Source organism: Nomascus leucogenys, chromosome 13 (genome assembly GCF_006542625.1).
Source record: "Nomascus leucogenys isolate Asia chromosome 13, Asia_NLE_v1, whole genome shotgun sequence".
NCBI classification, from domain to species: domain Eukaryota; kingdom Metazoa; phylum Chordata; class Mammalia; order Primates; family Hylobatidae; genus Nomascus; species Nomascus leucogenys.
Genome location: NC_044393.1, coordinates 65,354,037 through 65,371,420, shown reverse-complemented (window position 1 = coordinate 65,371,420; position 17,384 = coordinate 65,354,037). Strand labels below are relative to the sequence as shown.

Here is a 17,384-nt window from a genome sequence, read left to right as displayed (position 1 = left end):
ACACACCTATGTCAGGTAACAGTGATGAGCTCACAATGAGGTCTTGTAGAGTCCAAGCTGAAATCAAAGCCACAGTGAGCCCAAACCACATGAAAACTAAAATAGTGAGGGAAGCAGAGGGACTGAGATGGAGAATCTTAATCTTCAAAGCAAGGAAAAATAAGAGGAAGGGATGTAGGGAGAAGAGAGAGAAAGGGAGAGAGAGAGAAGAGAGACACACAGAGATGTTCATATGAAATGCAAAGCAATGGAAAGGCATTAGAGTAGGAATCACGGTTTCAATTGTCAGCTTTTCCTTGACCTTCACAGATCATTTTTTCCTTTGTTCTCTAAGTCCTCTTGAAGGGCGCTTGGAAGAAAATAAAATTTCAGCCATGGAATGGAAATCTAGCTATAGGTTTCTACTTGTATTTCTGAGCACAAAATGAATCCACATTTCATGGAATTAACTTGGAGAATTTCCACATTGTATATGAGATCTGACCCTCCTAGAAATATTAAAAATTATTCTGGATGGATCAGTTTACTTACTAATGTGTAAACTGGTCAAGTTGCTCAACATCTCTAAGCCACCATTTCTTCATCTATGGAATGGGCATAAAATATATTGTAAGGTTTTTGTAAGAATTAAGTGAATTAACATATGTAAAGTGCTTATCAGTGCCTGGCACTTGGTAAAGCACACTATAAATGCCAATCATTATTGGTAGTGACATTTCTAATAATGGTGTTATCAATATTATTTTTATAATCAAGTTCACTTTCACTGCCATTTCTTTACACCTTTCCTGTTTCCTGATACTCCCTGAGCCCCAGCCTCCTATGGCTGATGACAGACATCTGTATCAGCTCTTTCACAGTGTCTATGCTCTAAAATTACCTGTTTTTCAATCATTTTACCTTTTCTTATTCCTCTAATCAACAACCCTATGCCCCATCCACAATGCCATTGTCTGCAACCTCAACTATAACCTAAAATAGAAGCAATCCAACTAAAGGGCATAATTAATGTTAAAGCTCAAATATCTGAACTACTCAGGAGTATTGGCCTCTTTCAAATACTACTTGTTAAACCTTAAGCTGGAAAAATTTCAGAAAGTATAAATAATACATCTTTTTCTGCAAGACTTTTTAAAAAACAGGAAAAGGCCAGAAAAGACTAAATCTGAATTGTTTTTAAAAATGAATTAAAATACATGTATTAGGCCATTTTACAGTAATTGAGTTCTAATATTTATGAGCAATGCAATGTTCTGGGCTAGCAAATTTAACTGTTCTTGAAACTTACTATTTCAGCTCTAAAACTTAAAAAAATAAAGTGGAGAGGAGCACTCCATCGTATTTGCTTGCAATCCTTTCTAAATTGCCACATGGGTGGGGAGGAGGTGGTTTGAAAGAGTGGAAAGATATAAAATATGTAGCCCCATTAGAAACAGAATTACATTCTGATTCTGACATTTATTTGCCTAGTGGCCATAAGCAAAGTCTCTTACTGTCAGCTCCTCATGTTTTGAAATGGTGACAATATTATCTATTCAATGTAATATTTTTATTAGCATTTTGTATTTTATTATGAATATACAGACTGGCAAATACAACAGAAGTTAACTGTCATTTATTCAAGCAGTCAACTATGATAATATTGAAAGTAAACATATCTGGTAATTTGTTAGAATCTCTTTGATTAGACCAGATACAATGTAACTACATTCTACCTTCTTAAGTTCCAAGATGCTTTGTGATATTTGTGTGTAATATAGTACCAGAAATGTATCCTATAGTTAATAAATGCTTACTGATTTATGGATGTCGACCCAATGATTATTTATTAGTAGCATCTATAATCTAGCACCTTTGTCAATGGGTAAGAACTTTTTTACTATAAAATTTTTAGTGGCAATGAAAGACAGTCAATATTTTTTAGTATTATATGATAAAATGGAAATGCAAAATTCTAAAGCTTTATAATCCATATTGAGTTCAGCTTCATTTGCTTGCTCTGTGGGTTACAACAATCCAAACTTCCAAGTTGTAAAAGGATGATTTCCATATTCCTATTATAATCTTTTATGTAATTAATACATAAACATATTCTCATTGTAAAGTTTAATCAGTTGAGAAGTTTATCTTCAGCATTGCTTCAGCACGCTCTCCCTAGCCCCATTTACCTCCCAAAAGTATAGCACGAAGAGCTTGTTTTATATCCCTCCAAAACCTTCCCTAGGCATTTGTTCAAAACCATACACAAACATTTTCACAAATGTGATCAGACTTTATACATTTTTGCAACTTCATTTAAACATTTTTATAGGGTCTTATGCATCTCACATGTCAGTATATAAATTTTACTTACAGTATTTCATGGTATGGGTATAGCATAATTTAGTTAGCTTTCCCTTGGTGAGCATTTGGATGACTGCCTTTTTTTTTTTTTTTTTTTTTTTTTTGCTCTTAAAACAATGCTCCATGAAAATTCTTGTTCATGCTTTTTTATGTAGATGTACAATGTTTTTTTTTTAAAAGATAGACCTTAATAAGTGGAACTGCTGGCCCGAAGGATAATAAGCATTTTTAGCTTGCATAAATTTGGCCAGCTTGGGAGTGCCATTCTGTTTTCTCCTCACTCTGGTTCTCCGGTATATCCAAAATAATTTTTGACCTCTCCCCGAAATCTTTGCCTTGTTCATCACATTCCTAGTAGAATATGGGCTTAGCAAAGTTCTGTGATGTTGCAAGGGCTCTGGGGAGAGCATATAGAGTCATCACACTGAGGAACTCTCTCATCTCCATCCTTTTTTGGATACATAAATAGGCTTAAAGACCTGGAGAAAATCAGGTCCACTGCTCAGCATAATGAATTTTATACTCTGTCCTTTTCTCCTCTTGGAACTTGCTATGGGTTTCAAACATAAGGAAGGTACTTTCTTTTTTCTGATTGATTTTTTTTGAGAAAGAATAATTTTACTTTATATCTGGCTATAGATATGCATAATATAGATGTAGATACAGAAAAACTTGCCTTTAAGCAGTGAATATATATTTCTTTGAAATGCCATGAATCACTTTTGTCTAAAATCATTTTTTAAGACAACAAAAAATTTAAAAAATTCCAAACAATAGAAATTACTCAGACTACATCTTCTTCTCTCAAAGCTGAATTTAGTTAGGTCAATGCTAAAGAAAAAGAAAGAAGTAGACACTATTTATGTCTATATGTTTGTTGAAGTTAAAACATAATAAGCCTTTATGTACTATGTAATGTAGCCTTAAAATAATTTTTAAAAATATTCGTTAAAATAGAGAAGAAGCTCTGAAGAAAAACAATAGGGAGGCTTTAACATAAATATCCAAGTCTTTGGTAAATTACGAAGGTGAAAGGTAAATGGAGTGTAACTGTTCTTGAATAATTAGGGCTCATTAGGATACACACCGTAAAGCAACTTTATTCTTTTCTCTTACTCCCTTCAAACTCAGTTAGATCTTTCCTCGGTGTTGAATGATATCTCAGGCAGGTCACTTAGCCACAAGAGCAATCACAATTCAATAATTAAAACATCCAGTCCAATGCAATAATCAGAACTCCAAATTTCATTTAAATGAAAACTTTCTCTCCTTCCCCAGAAACCAGGCAGGGGGTGGGGTCACCCAATACAGCTTCTCTCTGTTGGGGTCTTTTTGCCTCTCCAGGTAGTTCCCTTGAGTGGGGACTTTGAAAATTTCCCAAGTATGTCCCCTTTCTGGGAACAACTTGACTCTTGAGAAACTCAGGCATCCTTGCCCTATTCCTTGGAAGAGCAGTTCGTGCCCAAGCACTCTGATTTCCCTTTACTTCTAAAAAGAGACAACTCCAGTCTTTAGAAATCTTGAAGGAAGTGTCAGGAACCAATTTCTCCAGGGGACATGCTGATGTCTTGCTATAATTCTCTCACAGCCCTTCTCACCTGGCTGAGGTGATGAAGAAACCTTTCCTCGTAGTTGGCGGTAGGTAAAGGGAGGTGGGGACACACAGCAATTTAACAGTTTCCCCAGCTTCTGTATCCATCAAACTTGCAGTCATTTGGCTTGAGGTGAGGGGATTCAAATGCATCTTCTCTTTCAACTCTTCCACACATCATCTTTTGCCATCGAAAGTGCATGACCACTAGGGAATTGCCTATCTTTTGAGGGGCATGAGGCTGATACAGTTTTGGAGAAGCCTTAAAAAAAAATCCAAAGTAACAAATAAAAATTAAGAATGAATGTGAATTCTAATTTAGAAGATAAAAAGAGGCTGGGCGTGGTGGTTCACACCTGTAATCCCAGCACTTTGGGAGGCCGAGGTGCGTGGATCATGAGGTCAGGAGTTCAAGACCATCCTGGCCAAGATGGTGAAACCCCATCTCAACTAAAAATACAAAAAAATTAGCTGGGTGTGGTGGTGGGCACCTGTAATCCCAGCCACTTTGGAGGCTGAGGCAGATAATTGCTTGAAATCAGGAGGTGGAGGTTGCAGTGAGCCGAGATTAAGCCACTGCACTCCAGCCTGGGTGACAGAGCGAGACTCATCTCAAAAAAATAAAAGATAAAAATAAATCAGAACTAGTTACAAGTTTTGAAAATCTCACAAATACTATAAATCTCACAAAATAAAAATATATATTTTTATTAATTAACTGCCTGACATACCTCTAAAGCCATGTAACTTTTGGATGTCTATTCTTTGATCTCCTCTTCATACTCCAGTGATTAGAAATATGATTTTCTTTTTCTTCAACTTTTGTTTTAGGTTCAGAGGTACATGTGCAAGAAATGTGATTTTTCAATACACATAATAGGAAGGTATTTCTATTTTTGCTCTGGCATGGTTTATTACATTTTTTATTAGTTTAGAAGTTCTTTCTACCTTAATACATCTCTACTGGAACTGCATATAAATTTTTGGGATTCTTATAAAATTCTTACAAATTATTGTAACATGCAAAAATTACTATTAAGTTTTTTTTCACATTTGAGTTATAAAATCTCAGGATGTTTCAAGTTTTCTCGTTCGGTAATATTAAATACGCTTTCAATTGACATTATTTATTGTCTAGAAAGGGTCCTGTGCAAGAGAAGAGGCCCTGAAGATTAACCTTCATTAATTTGCAGCAAATCCAGAGTGACCTGCTCATGTTGGAGGAACTGGCTTTATAATCTCCTGGTATTTATCATCTAGGCCATCCAGCCCCTCGAATTGCCCTTTAAGGATGATACTTGGCACCTAACCCATTGCTCTTAGCCTTAAGAAAGGTATTTAGGACTCAATTGAAATTGAGACTTTAAGTGATATTATGTAATAATATATGGAATATGAATAAGATGATTATGTTTAAAAAACTAAATCAGACTCTGTGCCCTATGGACAGAGAACAAATATTGCATCTTTCAAACTTATAAGACATTGTAAGGGCTGCAATCTCTGACAACAATGCAGAAAACATACAAAGTCATTATAAAGAGATATTAGAAAAGATGAATCATTCAAACACTGGAAACTATTATTCTCAGTAACAGTAGGGACAAAGAGGAAATAAAAATTAGCAATTACCCAGAAAAGAATATTAATAAAATCACTACCTATAAAGGTCTATGGAATGGTGTTAAAGTTGTAACTAAAGATATACTGAATACATTAAAATTTTATTATTAAAAACAATAAAAACAAATAATACAAACATTATCTTAAAATATAAAAAGGAGAATAATATATGTAAGAAATACAGAAGCTGAGAGTATATTTGTATTCAATAACTGGAAATCAGATAAAAGTAGGAATCATGAATAAATACTGAATCAGTAGGCATTGCCTCTCTTGAGGATTTGCTTTGTTTTCTAACTAGGAATCAGATTTGAGACTTAGGCACTTTAGGGAATAGTGTAATGAAGCATCCATTAGCCTATTTATATGTGAATACTGTTTCAGACAAGACTGAGCTGAAAGTTAGAAGAAACTAGCAGGAGATATGTCACTATTTGGAATTATTTTATTAGACATTTCCCGTTCATGACTTGGTGAACCTAGTGCATATTTCTGTATCTATAGCTAGTACAATAGATTTATAACTTCACTATGCTTGGCTTACTTTATACTTAAGTGTATATGAAATGGTGGAATTTTTAAATAGGGAAATTTATGAGCCATGAGAAACATGATAAAATTTCTCATGGAAATGTTTGCAATACTTCTTGGTAGAGACTTCAACTAATAATAAGTTATGTGAATATTGATTGATTTCCTGTGGTTATATATTTTTTCTGGTGGTTTTATTTAAAATAGAGACATGATACAGGTAGAAATATTGGTTGTCCTTCATTTTTGTTTTACATTTTTGCTTTGCATAGTATTTTTTTTTTAGAATAGGGTACATTAGAAAAATATTGTAGGTATATAGTCGGTGCACATATTTACGGGGTACATGAGATTTTGATACAGGCATACATTGTGTAATAATCATATCAGGGTAAATGCAGTAATCATCACTTCAAACATTTATCATTCTTTGTATTATAAACAATTCAATTATACTCTGGTTATTTTGAAATGTACAACAAATTATTGTTGATGGTAGTCACCCCATTGTGCCATCAGATACTAGATCTTATTCATTTTATCTACTACATTTTTATACTCATTAACCATCCCCACTTCTCTCCAGCCCTATCACTACCTTTCCCAGACTCAAGTAACCATCATTCTACTCTCCATCTCCATGAGTTCAATGGTTTTAATTTTCAGCTACCACAAATAAGGGAGAACATGTGAAGGCTGTTTTTCCATGCCTGACTTACTTCACTTAACACAATGTCTTCCAGATCCATCCATGTTGTTGCAAATGACAGGAGCTCATTCTTTTTGACGGCTGAATAGTACTCCACTGTGTACAAGTACAACCTTTTCTTTATCCATTCATCTGTTGATGGACACTTAGGTTGCTTCCAAATCTTGGCCATTGTGAATAGTGCTGCAGTTAACATGAGAGTGTAGATATCTCTTTGATATACTAACTTGCTTTCTTTTGGGTATATACCTAGAAATGGGATTGCTTGTGTATTAGTCCATTTTCACACTGCTAACATAGATATACTCGAGACTGGGGAATTTGCAAAAGAAAGAGGTTTAATGAACTCACGGTTTCATGTGGCTGGGGAGGCCTCACAATCACGGCAGAAGGCAAAAAATAGTCTCACATGGCAGCAGACAAGAAAAGAGAATGAGAGCCAAGCAAAAGTGTTTCTCCTTATAAAACCATCAGATCTTGTGAGACTTATTTACTGCCACGAGAAGAGTGTAGGGGAAACCACCCCCATGATTCAATTATCTCCCACTGGTCCCTTCCACAACACAAAGGAATTATGGGAGCTACAATTCAAGATGAGATTTGGGTGGGAACACAGCCAAACCATATCAGCTGGATCATATGGCAGTTCTATCTTTAGTTTCTGAGGCACCTCTAAATTGTTCTCCATAGTGCTTTTACTAATTTACATTCCCACCAACAGGGTGCAAGCATTCCCCTTTCTGCATATCCTCACCAGCATCCGTTATTGCCTGTCTTTGAATGAAAACCATTATAACCGAGGTGAGATGATATCTCACAGTAGTTTTGATTTTCATCTCTCTGGTAATCAGTGGTGTTGAGCACCTTTTCATATACCTGTGTGCCATTTGTATGTCTTCTTTTGAGAAATATCTACTGAGATAGCTTGACTACTTTTTAACCAAATTATTATATTTTTCCCATAGAGTTGTTTGAGCTCCTTATCTATTCTGTTTATTAATCCCTTGTCAGAGGGGTAGTTTGCAAATATTTTCTCCCATTCTGTGGATTGTCTCTACACTTTGTTGATTGTTTCCTTTGCTGTGCAGAAGCTTTTTACCTTGATGTGATACCGTTTGTCCATTTTTGCTTTGATTGCCTGTGCTTCTGGAACATTACTTAAGAAATCATTACCCAAACCAATGTTCTGGAGAGTTTTCTTAATGTTTTCTTCTAGTAATTTCACATTTTGAAGTCTTAGATTTAGGGTTCAGTATCATTCTTCTGCCTGCGGATATCCAGGTTTCCCAGCACATACATTGAACAGACTGTCTTTTCTCCAATTCATGTTCCTGGCACCTTTGTTGAAAATGAGTTCACTGAACATTTATGTATTTATCTCTAAGTTCTCTATTCTTTTCCATTGATCTATGTGTCTGTTTTTATGCCAGTATCATTGCTGTTTTGGTTACTATAGCTCTGTAGTATAATTTGAAATCAGGTAATATGATTCCTCCAATTTTGTTCTTTTTGCTTAGGATAGCTATAGCTATTCTGGGTCTTTTGTGGTTTTATACAAATTTTGGGATTGTTTATTCCATTTCTGTGAAGAATGCCATTGGTATTTTGAATGGAGATTGCACTGAATCTGTAGATTGCTTTGGGTAGTGTGGACATTTTGGCAATACTGATTCTTCCAATCCATGAACATGAAACATCTTCACATTTCTTTGTGTCCTCTTCAATTTCTTGCATCAATGTTTTATAGTTTTCAATGCAGAAATCTTTCACTTCTTTGGTTAATTCCTAGGTATTTTATTTTATTTGTGGTTACTGTAAGTGGGATTGCTTTCTTTATTTCTTTTTCAGGTTGGTCAATGTTAGCATCTAGAAATGTTACTGATTTTTGTATGTTGTTTTTGTATCTTGCAACTTTAATGAATTTGTTTATCAGTTCCAATAGTTTTCTTGTGGAGTCTTTCATTTTTTTTCCAAATATCAGATCATATCATCTGCAAATAAGGATAATTTGACTTCTTCCTTTTCAATGTAAACACTCTTTATTTCTTTGTCTTGTCTAATTGTTCTAGCTAGGACTTCCAGTACTATGCTGAATAACGGTGGTGAAAGTGGGTATCTTTGCGTTGCAGATCTTAGAGGAAAGGCTTTCAGTATTTCCCTATTCAGTATAAGACTAGCTGCGGATATTTTGCATATGGCTTTTGTTGTGTTGACATATGTTCCTTCTATAACCACTTTTTTGAGTTTTTTTTAATCATGAAGGGATGTTGAATTTTATCAAATGCTTTTTGTGCATCAGTTAAAATGATCATATGATTTTTTGTCCTTCATTCTGTTGAGATGATGTATCACATTGATGGATTTGTGTATGTTGAACCATGCTTGCATCCCAGGGATAAATCCCACTTGGTCATTAAAAATGATTTTTTAATGTGTTATTGAATTTGGTATGCTAGTATTTTACTGAGGATTTTCACATCAATGTTCATCAAGGATATTGGCATGTAGTTTTTTGTTGTTGTTGTTTGTTTGTTTTTGATATGTCTTTACCTAGTTTTGGGATTAGTGTAATTGATATAGTTTGGCTGTGTCCCCACCCAAATCTCATCTTGAATTGTAGCTCCCATTATCCCCACTTGTTGTGGGAAGGACCAAGTGGGAGGTAATTGAATCATGGGGGCAGGTTTTTACTGTGCTGTTCTCATTATAGTGAATAAGTCTCATGAGATCTGATGGTTTTATAAAGGGCAGTTTCCCTGCACACACTTTCTTGCCTGCTGCTGTGTAAGACATGGCTTTCCTCCTCGTTTGCCTTCTGCCATGATTGTGAGGCCTCCCTAGTCATGTGGAACTGTGAGTTCATTAAACCTCTTTTTCTTTATAAATTACCCAATCTTTGGTATTTCTTACAGCAGTATGAAAATAGACTAATACTGGCCTTGTAGAAAGAGTTTGAAGTATCTCCTCCTCCTCTATTTATTGGAATAGTTTCAGTACGGTTGGTATTATTTCTTCTTTAAATGTTTGGTAAAATTCAGCAGTGAAGCCATCAGGTCCCAGGCTTCTCTTTGCAGGGAGACATATTATTATGGCTTCAATCTTGTTACTTGTATTGGTCAATTCAGGTTTTGAATTTCTTCATAGTTCAATCTTGGTAAGATGTATGTGTCTAGGAATTCATCATTTTCTTCTAGGGTTTCAATTTATCGGCTGATAGTTGCTCATAGTAGCCTTTAATGATCCTTTGAATTTCTGTGATATCGGTTGTAATGTCTTCTTTTTTCATCTCGTTTTATTTATTTGGGTCTTCTCTCTATTTTTCTTAGTCTGGCTAAAGATTTGTCAATTTTATCTTTTCTAAAAACCAACTTTTCATTTCATTGGTGTTTTGTACTTTTTTTCATTTCAATTTCATTTATCTCTGCTCTGATCTTTATTATTTCTTTTCTTCTACTAATCTTGGGTTTGATTTGATCTTGCTTTTCTAATTCTTTAAGATGCATTGTTAGGTTGTTTATTTGAAGTTTTTTCTACTTTTTTGATGTAGACATGTATAGCTATAAAGTTTCCTCTTAGTACAACTTTTTCTGTATCCCAAAGTTTTGGTATATTGTTGTTCCATTACCATTTGTTTCAAGAAATTTTAAATTTCATTTTTAATTTATTAATTAATCCACTGGTCATTCAGGAGCATATTGTTTAATTTCCATATATCTGTATCATTTCCAAAGTTCCTCTTGTTAGTGATTTCTAGTTTTATTCCATTGTGCTCAGAGAAGATGCTTGATATTATTGTAATTTTTTAATGTTTTAAGACTTGTTTCGTGACCTAACATGTGGTCTATCCCTGATAATGATCTATGTGCTGAGGAGGATGTGTATTCTGCAGCCATTAGATGAAGTAGATGAAGTAGATATCTACTAGGTCCATTTGTTCTATAGTGCAAATTAAGTCCATAGTTGCTCTGGACTTAAGTCATAGTTTATTTTCTGTCTGGATGATCTGTCAATGCTGAAAGTGGGGTGTTAAATCACCAGCTATTATTATATTGGATTTTCTCTCTCTCTCTTTAATAGTATTTGCTTTTTATATCTGGATGCATATATTTTTAGGTGCATATATATTTACAAGTGCTCTATCATATATATTTATAATTGCTCTATCTTCTTGATGAATTGACCCCTTTATCATTATATAATGACCTTCCTTTACTCTTTTTATAGTTTTTATCAGTGATACTGTTTGGCTGTGTCCTCACCCAAATCTCATCTTGAATTGTAGCTTCCATAATTCCCTTGTGTCATGGGAAGGTCCTGGTGGGAGGCAATTGAATCATAGAGGGGTGGATCTTTCTTGTGCTATTCTTGTGACAGTGAATAAGTTTCATGAGATGTGATGGTTTTACAAAGAGGAGTTCTCCTGCACATGCCCTCTTGCCTGCCGCCATGTAAGACATGACTTTGTTCCTCACTCACCTTCAGCCATGATTGTGAGGCCAGCCATGTGGAACTTTGAGTCAATTAAACCTCTTTTCTTTATAAATTACCCAGTTCCAGGTATGTCTTTATTAGCAGCATGAGAGCAGACTAATACAGTCAGGAAAACCTATTTTGTCTGATATAAATGTAGCAAATCCTGTTCTTTTTTCATTTCTATTGGCATGGAATATCTTTTCCATCCCTTTATTTTCAGTCTATAGTTGTCTTTATGGGTGAAGTGTGTTTCTTGTAGTTTCATTGAGTCTTTTTAAAAACTCTATTCAGCCATTCTATATCTTTTGATTGGAGAGTTTAGTCCATTCACATTCGATGTGATTATTGGTAAGTAAGGACTTACTCCTTTGATTTTGTTGTTTTCTGGTTCTTTCATGGTCTTCTCTTCCTTCTTTTATTGCTTCCTGTCTTCCTTTTAGTGATGGAGATTTTCTCTGGTGGTACATTTTAATTTCTTGCTTTTTATTTTTTGGGTATCTTTTGCATGGTTTTTATTTGAGATTACCATGAGGCTTGCAAATACCATCTTATAACTCATTATTTTAGACTAATGACAACTTAACACTGATTGCATAATCAAACAACACGCAAAGAGAAAACTAATAAAAACTCCATATTTTAACTTCATCTCCCTGCTTTTAAACTTCTTGTTTTTTCTATTTGTATCTTATAATACTGTCTACATCTTGAAACGTGGTTATAGTTATTTTTTATAGGTTTATCTTTTAGTCCTTCTACTCGATATGAGTAGTTCACACACCATGATTACAGTATTATAATATTCTGTGTTTTTCTGTGTGCTTACTATTACCAGTGAGTTTGGTACTTTCAGAGTATTTATTACTCATTTATGTCCTTTTCTTTCAGATTAAAGAATTCCCTTTACTATTTCTCGTAGAATAGGTCTGGTGTTGATGACATTCCTAAGCTTTTGTTTGTCTGGGTGTCTTTATTTCTCCTCCATGTCTGATGGATATTTTCACCAGTATATTATTCAAAGGTTATTGTCTTTATCCTTCAACACTTTAAATATGTTCTGCAACTCTCCTGCTTGCCTGTAGGATTTCCACTGAAAAGCATGCTGCTAGATGTGTTGGAACTCCATTGTTTGTTATTTATTTCTTTTGTCTTGCTGCTTTTAGGATCCTTTCTTTATCCTTGACCTTTGGGAGTTTGACTATTAAATGTCTTGAGGTAATCTTATTTGGGTTAAACTTATACTTGAATATTGATATGTTTCTTTAGGTTTGAGAAGTTCTTTGCTATTTTCCCTTTGAATAAACATTTTACCCCTATCTTTCTCTCTCCACCTCCTCTTTAAGGCCAATAACTCTTAGGTTTGCCCTTTGAGGTTATTTTGTAGGTGTTGTGCATGCTTCTTTTTTAAAATCCTTGTTTCTTTTGTCTCCTTTGACAGTGTATTTTTAAATAGCTTGCCTTCAGGCTCACTAATTTTTTCTTCTGCTTAATCAATTTTGTTAAGAGACTTCGATGCATTCTTCAGTATGTCACTTGCATTTTTCAACTCCAGAACTTCTGCTTGATTCTTTTAAATTCTTTCAATCTGTTTATTAGATTTATCTGATAGGATTCTGAATTCTTTCTCTGTTTTAACTTTAATTTTGTTGCATTTCTTCAAAACAGCTATTTTGAATTATCTGTCTGAAAGGTCATGTATCTCTGTCTCCCCAGGATTGACCTCTGTGCCTTATTTAGTTCATTTGGTGAGGTCATTTTCTTTTTCTTTTTCTTTTTTTTTTTTTTTTTGAGACAGAGTCTTGCTCTGTCCCCCAGGCTGGAGTGCAGTGGTGCGATCTCGGCTCACTGCAAGCTCCGCCTCCCGGGTTCACGCCATTCTCCTGCCTCAGCCTCTCCGAGTAGCTGGGACTACAGGCGCCCGCCACCACGCCCGGCTAATTTTTTGTATTTTTAGTAGAGACGGGGTTTCACCATGGTCTCGATCTCCTGACTTCGTGATCCACCCGCCTCGGCCTCCCAAAGTGCTGGGATTACAAGCGTGAGCCACTGCGCCCGGCCGGTGAGGTCATTTTCCTGGAAGTTTGTCAGTGTCTGGGCATTGAAGAGTTAGGATAAGGTATTTATTGCAGTCTTTGCAGTCTTGTCTTGTTTGTACCTGTCCTTCTTGGAAAGGATTTTCAGGTGTTTTAAGAAACTTCAGTGTTGTAATTTAAGTTTTTGGTTACTGTAGCCATATCTGCATTAGGAGCCGCCCTGAGCCCAGTAATGCTGTGGCTCTTGAAGACTCATAGAGGTATTGCCTTGATAGTCTAGAATAAGATCCAAAAGAATCCTCTGGATTACCTGACAGAGACTCTTGTTCTCCTCCCTTACTTTCTCCCAAAGAAATGCAGTCTCTCTCTCTCTCTCTCTCTCTCTCTCTCTCTCTCTGTGCTGAGTTTCTTGGAACTAGAGGAGGGGTGACATAAACAACCCTGTACCCACCACCACTAGGACAGTGCTTCAGACCTGAAGCCAGCACAGCATTGGGTTTCACTCAGAGTCAGCTGTGAAACTGCCTGGCTACCACCTATGTTTGCTCAAGGCTCTAGGGCTCTAAAATCAGTAAGTGGCAAAGCCAGACTGTGTCCTTCTTTTCAGGGTGGTGAGTTCCCCCTGGCCCTGCATGAGTCCAGAGATTCTGTCTAGGAGTTGGAAACCTTAGAAATATACCTGGTGCTCTATTCTACTGTGGCTTAGTTGGCACCCAAGCCACAAGACAAAATTCTTCCCACTCTTCTCTTTCCACAAGCAGAGGAGTCTCTCCTCATGGCTACCACTGCCCTAGGCCCACAGTGAGAACTGCCTTGCTACTGCTCATGTTCACTCAAGGTCCAAGCACTCTTCAGTCAGTTATGGTAAATGCTGCCGGGCCTGGGACTCTTGCTTCAGGGCAGTCAGCTCCCCTCTGGCCAATGGCAGGTCCAGATATGTCATCTAAGAGCCAAGGCCTGGAATCAGGGACCACAAGGATATGCTTGCTGCTCTACGCCACTGTGGCTGAGCTGGTACCCAAACTACAAGACAAAGTCTTGTTTATTCTGCCCTCTCTTTTCTTCAAGTAGAAGAATTTCTCCTCATAGTCACAAAAGCTGGGAATATACTGGGTCATGGCTCTGAATCTCACCCCAAACCCATGGTAAGTACTGCCCGGCTACCGCTGCTGATTGTTCAGGGACCAAAGGCTCCTTAGTCAGCAGGTGATAAATCTTGCCAGAACTAGGTCCTTCCCTTCAAGGTGATGGGTTCTCTTCTGGCCCAGGGTATGTATAGAAATGTCACATGGGAGCTAGAGCCTGGAATGGGAGCCTGGGACTCTGCTCTGTGCTCTATCCTACTGTGGCTGAGCTGGTATCCAAGTTGCAAGACAAAGTACTCTTTAACTCTCCCTTCTCCTCTCAAGTGGAAGGAAGCGTTCTCTCCTGAAGTTGCAAGCTTCACTGCCTGGAGTTGGGGAGGGGTGACACAAGAACTCCTTTGGCCACCCCAGCTGATGTCTCACTAAGTTTTGTGCACCCCAAGCCCATTGGTTTCAAGCACAGCACAGCACCAGGAGTTTCCCAGAAATTGCAGTCCTTGTGGCCTGGACTGCCATTCATTTCAAGTTTATTTAGAACCCCAGAGCACTTTAGCCTATGTTGGCAAGACTTGCCAAAACTCAAGTTCTGCCACTGGGATGGGCTATTTCCCTCTAGCTAGGGTTAGTTTAAATGCTCCCTCTACGGGTGCTGGCTGAGTTCTATCCTGTGTTGCTTTCTGCTGTGACAGAGCAGCACTGAATTCCAATGCAAAATTCCACAGTCACTGCACTGTCCCTCCCTCAAGCACACAGATTCTCTCTCTGCTTCATGAGGGGCTGCTGCCTGGGGATGGGGGAAGAGTGGTGTAGGCAATTCAAGTCTGCCTTTCCTATCCTCTTCAGTGCCTCTTTCCTTAATATGATGTGGAGAAATAGGAACACTTTTACACTGTTGGTGGGACTGTAAACTAGTTCAACCATTGTGGAAGACAGTGTGGTGATTCCTCAAGGATCTAGAAATAGAAATAACCATTTGACCCAGCCATCCCATTACTGGGTATATACCCAAAGGATTATAAAGCATGCTGCTATAAAGACACATGCACACGTATGTTTACTGCAGCACTATTCACAATAGCAAAGACTTGGAACCAATCCAAATGTCCATCAATGATAGACTGGATTAAGAAAATGTGGCACATATACACCATGGAATACTATGCAGCCATAAAAAAGGATGAGTTCATGTCCTTTGTAGGGACATGGATGAAGCTGGAAACCATCATTCTCAGCAAACTATCGCAAGGACAAAAAAACCAGACACTGCGTGTTCTCATTCATAGGTGGGAATTGAACAATGAGAACACTTGGACACAGGGTGGGGAACATCACACACCGGGGCCTGTTGTGGGGTGGGGGGAGGGGGGAGGGATAGCATTAGGAGATATACCTAATGTAAATGACGAGTTAATAGGTGCAGCACACCAACATGGCACATGTATACATATGTAACAAACGTGCACGTTGTGCACATGTACCCTAGAACTTAAAGTATTTTAAAAAATGATGTTAAAAGCAGGTACTGTGATCACTCACCTGATTTTTGTTTTTTTATGAAGGTACTTTTTTTGTTTAGATAGTTGTTCAATTTTGTTTTGATGGTTGTTCGATTCCTTTGGGGGAGATGATTGCCGGAGGCTTCTGTTTGGCCATCTTGTTCCATCTCCTCCTGTATAGTACTTTTTAATGCTGTCTTATGATTTTTCTGATCTTACACAAAGGTCTTAAGTACGTTTGCCTGCTCAGAGAAAAAAAAGTGTATCAGATGTAGGTCTTCATAGTATGATTCATTTTAATTTTGAGGACTTTATTGGCTCATTACAAAAAATGTTTTCACTAATAATAACAACTTTCTTTTAAATCAAAACACATTATGAAAACACACATAATTTTTTTAGAAAAAGTGTTCAGTAAATATTATTTAACAGTGCTCCTCTAACTTCAGCCAAACCAGAGAAGAGTAATTTATAGATTTTGAAAAGTTCATATGCATAATTTGCAGAAGTGATAATTGGTACATTCTTTGTGTAGTTGCCAAAATTTCTCCACCAAAAATTAGAACTCATTTCATAAAAATTGTTGACAAAAATAACCACAATAACAATACACAATGTATGACATGAGAAGCTTATTAATATGATAAATAATATGTCTTGAGTGTAATGAAAGAGTATTTTTAGTGTTTATCCTCCAAAAATTCAGTTTATATTTAGTACAGCTAGAAGTTCTGTTACAAAAATGCATAAATTCAAGGTTTACTTGTTAATACCTAATTGGTTTTGCCCACTATTCTATAAATAATCCATAAAATTAGATGTTCTTTACATCTTCCGTGATAATTAAAACAATATTTAACCAGATTTTAACAAATCTAGCTAATTGTTTCTTCTGTACTCAATTGTTTCTACTTACTTCAAAAAAAGTAAACATCAGAACCAAGATCAGGTTTCACATGTGAGAATTTGGAGGCTTTTTTTTTAACATAACATCTAAATTTGAAGTACTTTAATTTTAAAAATCAGGATATGATGAATATTTATCAGAAGATCCTCTTTTTCAGATAATTGAAAACTTTTGTGTATACATTCAGCATCAGAAATAACATATTGATTATTTTGGCTGGGCACGGTGGCTCACGCCTGTAATCCCAGCAGTTTGGGAGGCTGAGGCAGGTGGATCATGAGGTCAGGAGATCGGGAAATAACATATTGATTATTTTAATGGATTGATAGCCCTCTTTAATGCCAATACAACATTCTGCCTGTAAATTTAGCATTATTGCTTTTCATAAGAAAAAGAAATACAGTGGCATATTATGCTTTTAAAATTTCTTGATTTGGCCAGGCGCGGTGGCTCACGCCTGTAATCCCAGCCCTTTGGGAGGCTGAGGCAGGCAGATCACAAGGTCAGCGGATTGAGACCAGCCTGGCTAACACGGTGAAACCCCGTCTCTACTAAAAATACAAAAAAAAAAAAAAAAAATTAGCTGGGTGTGG

The 17,384-nt window shown here is 36.6% G+C and overlaps 1 long non-coding RNA gene across 1 annotated transcript in view; it reads right to left on the bottom strand.

The window, feature by feature from the left end:
* LOC105740773 overlaps nt 1-16,100 on the bottom strand; it is a 55,824-nt gene extending 39,724 nt beyond the window's left edge. Inside the window, exon 1 of the long non-coding RNA XR_001116859.2 lies at nt 15,925-16,100. This is a non-coding gene — a long non-coding RNA (uncharacterized LOC105740773). The remainder of the gene's footprint in view (nt 1-15,924) is intronic.
* Between the last annotated feature and the right edge of the window lie 1,284 nt (nt 16,101-17,384).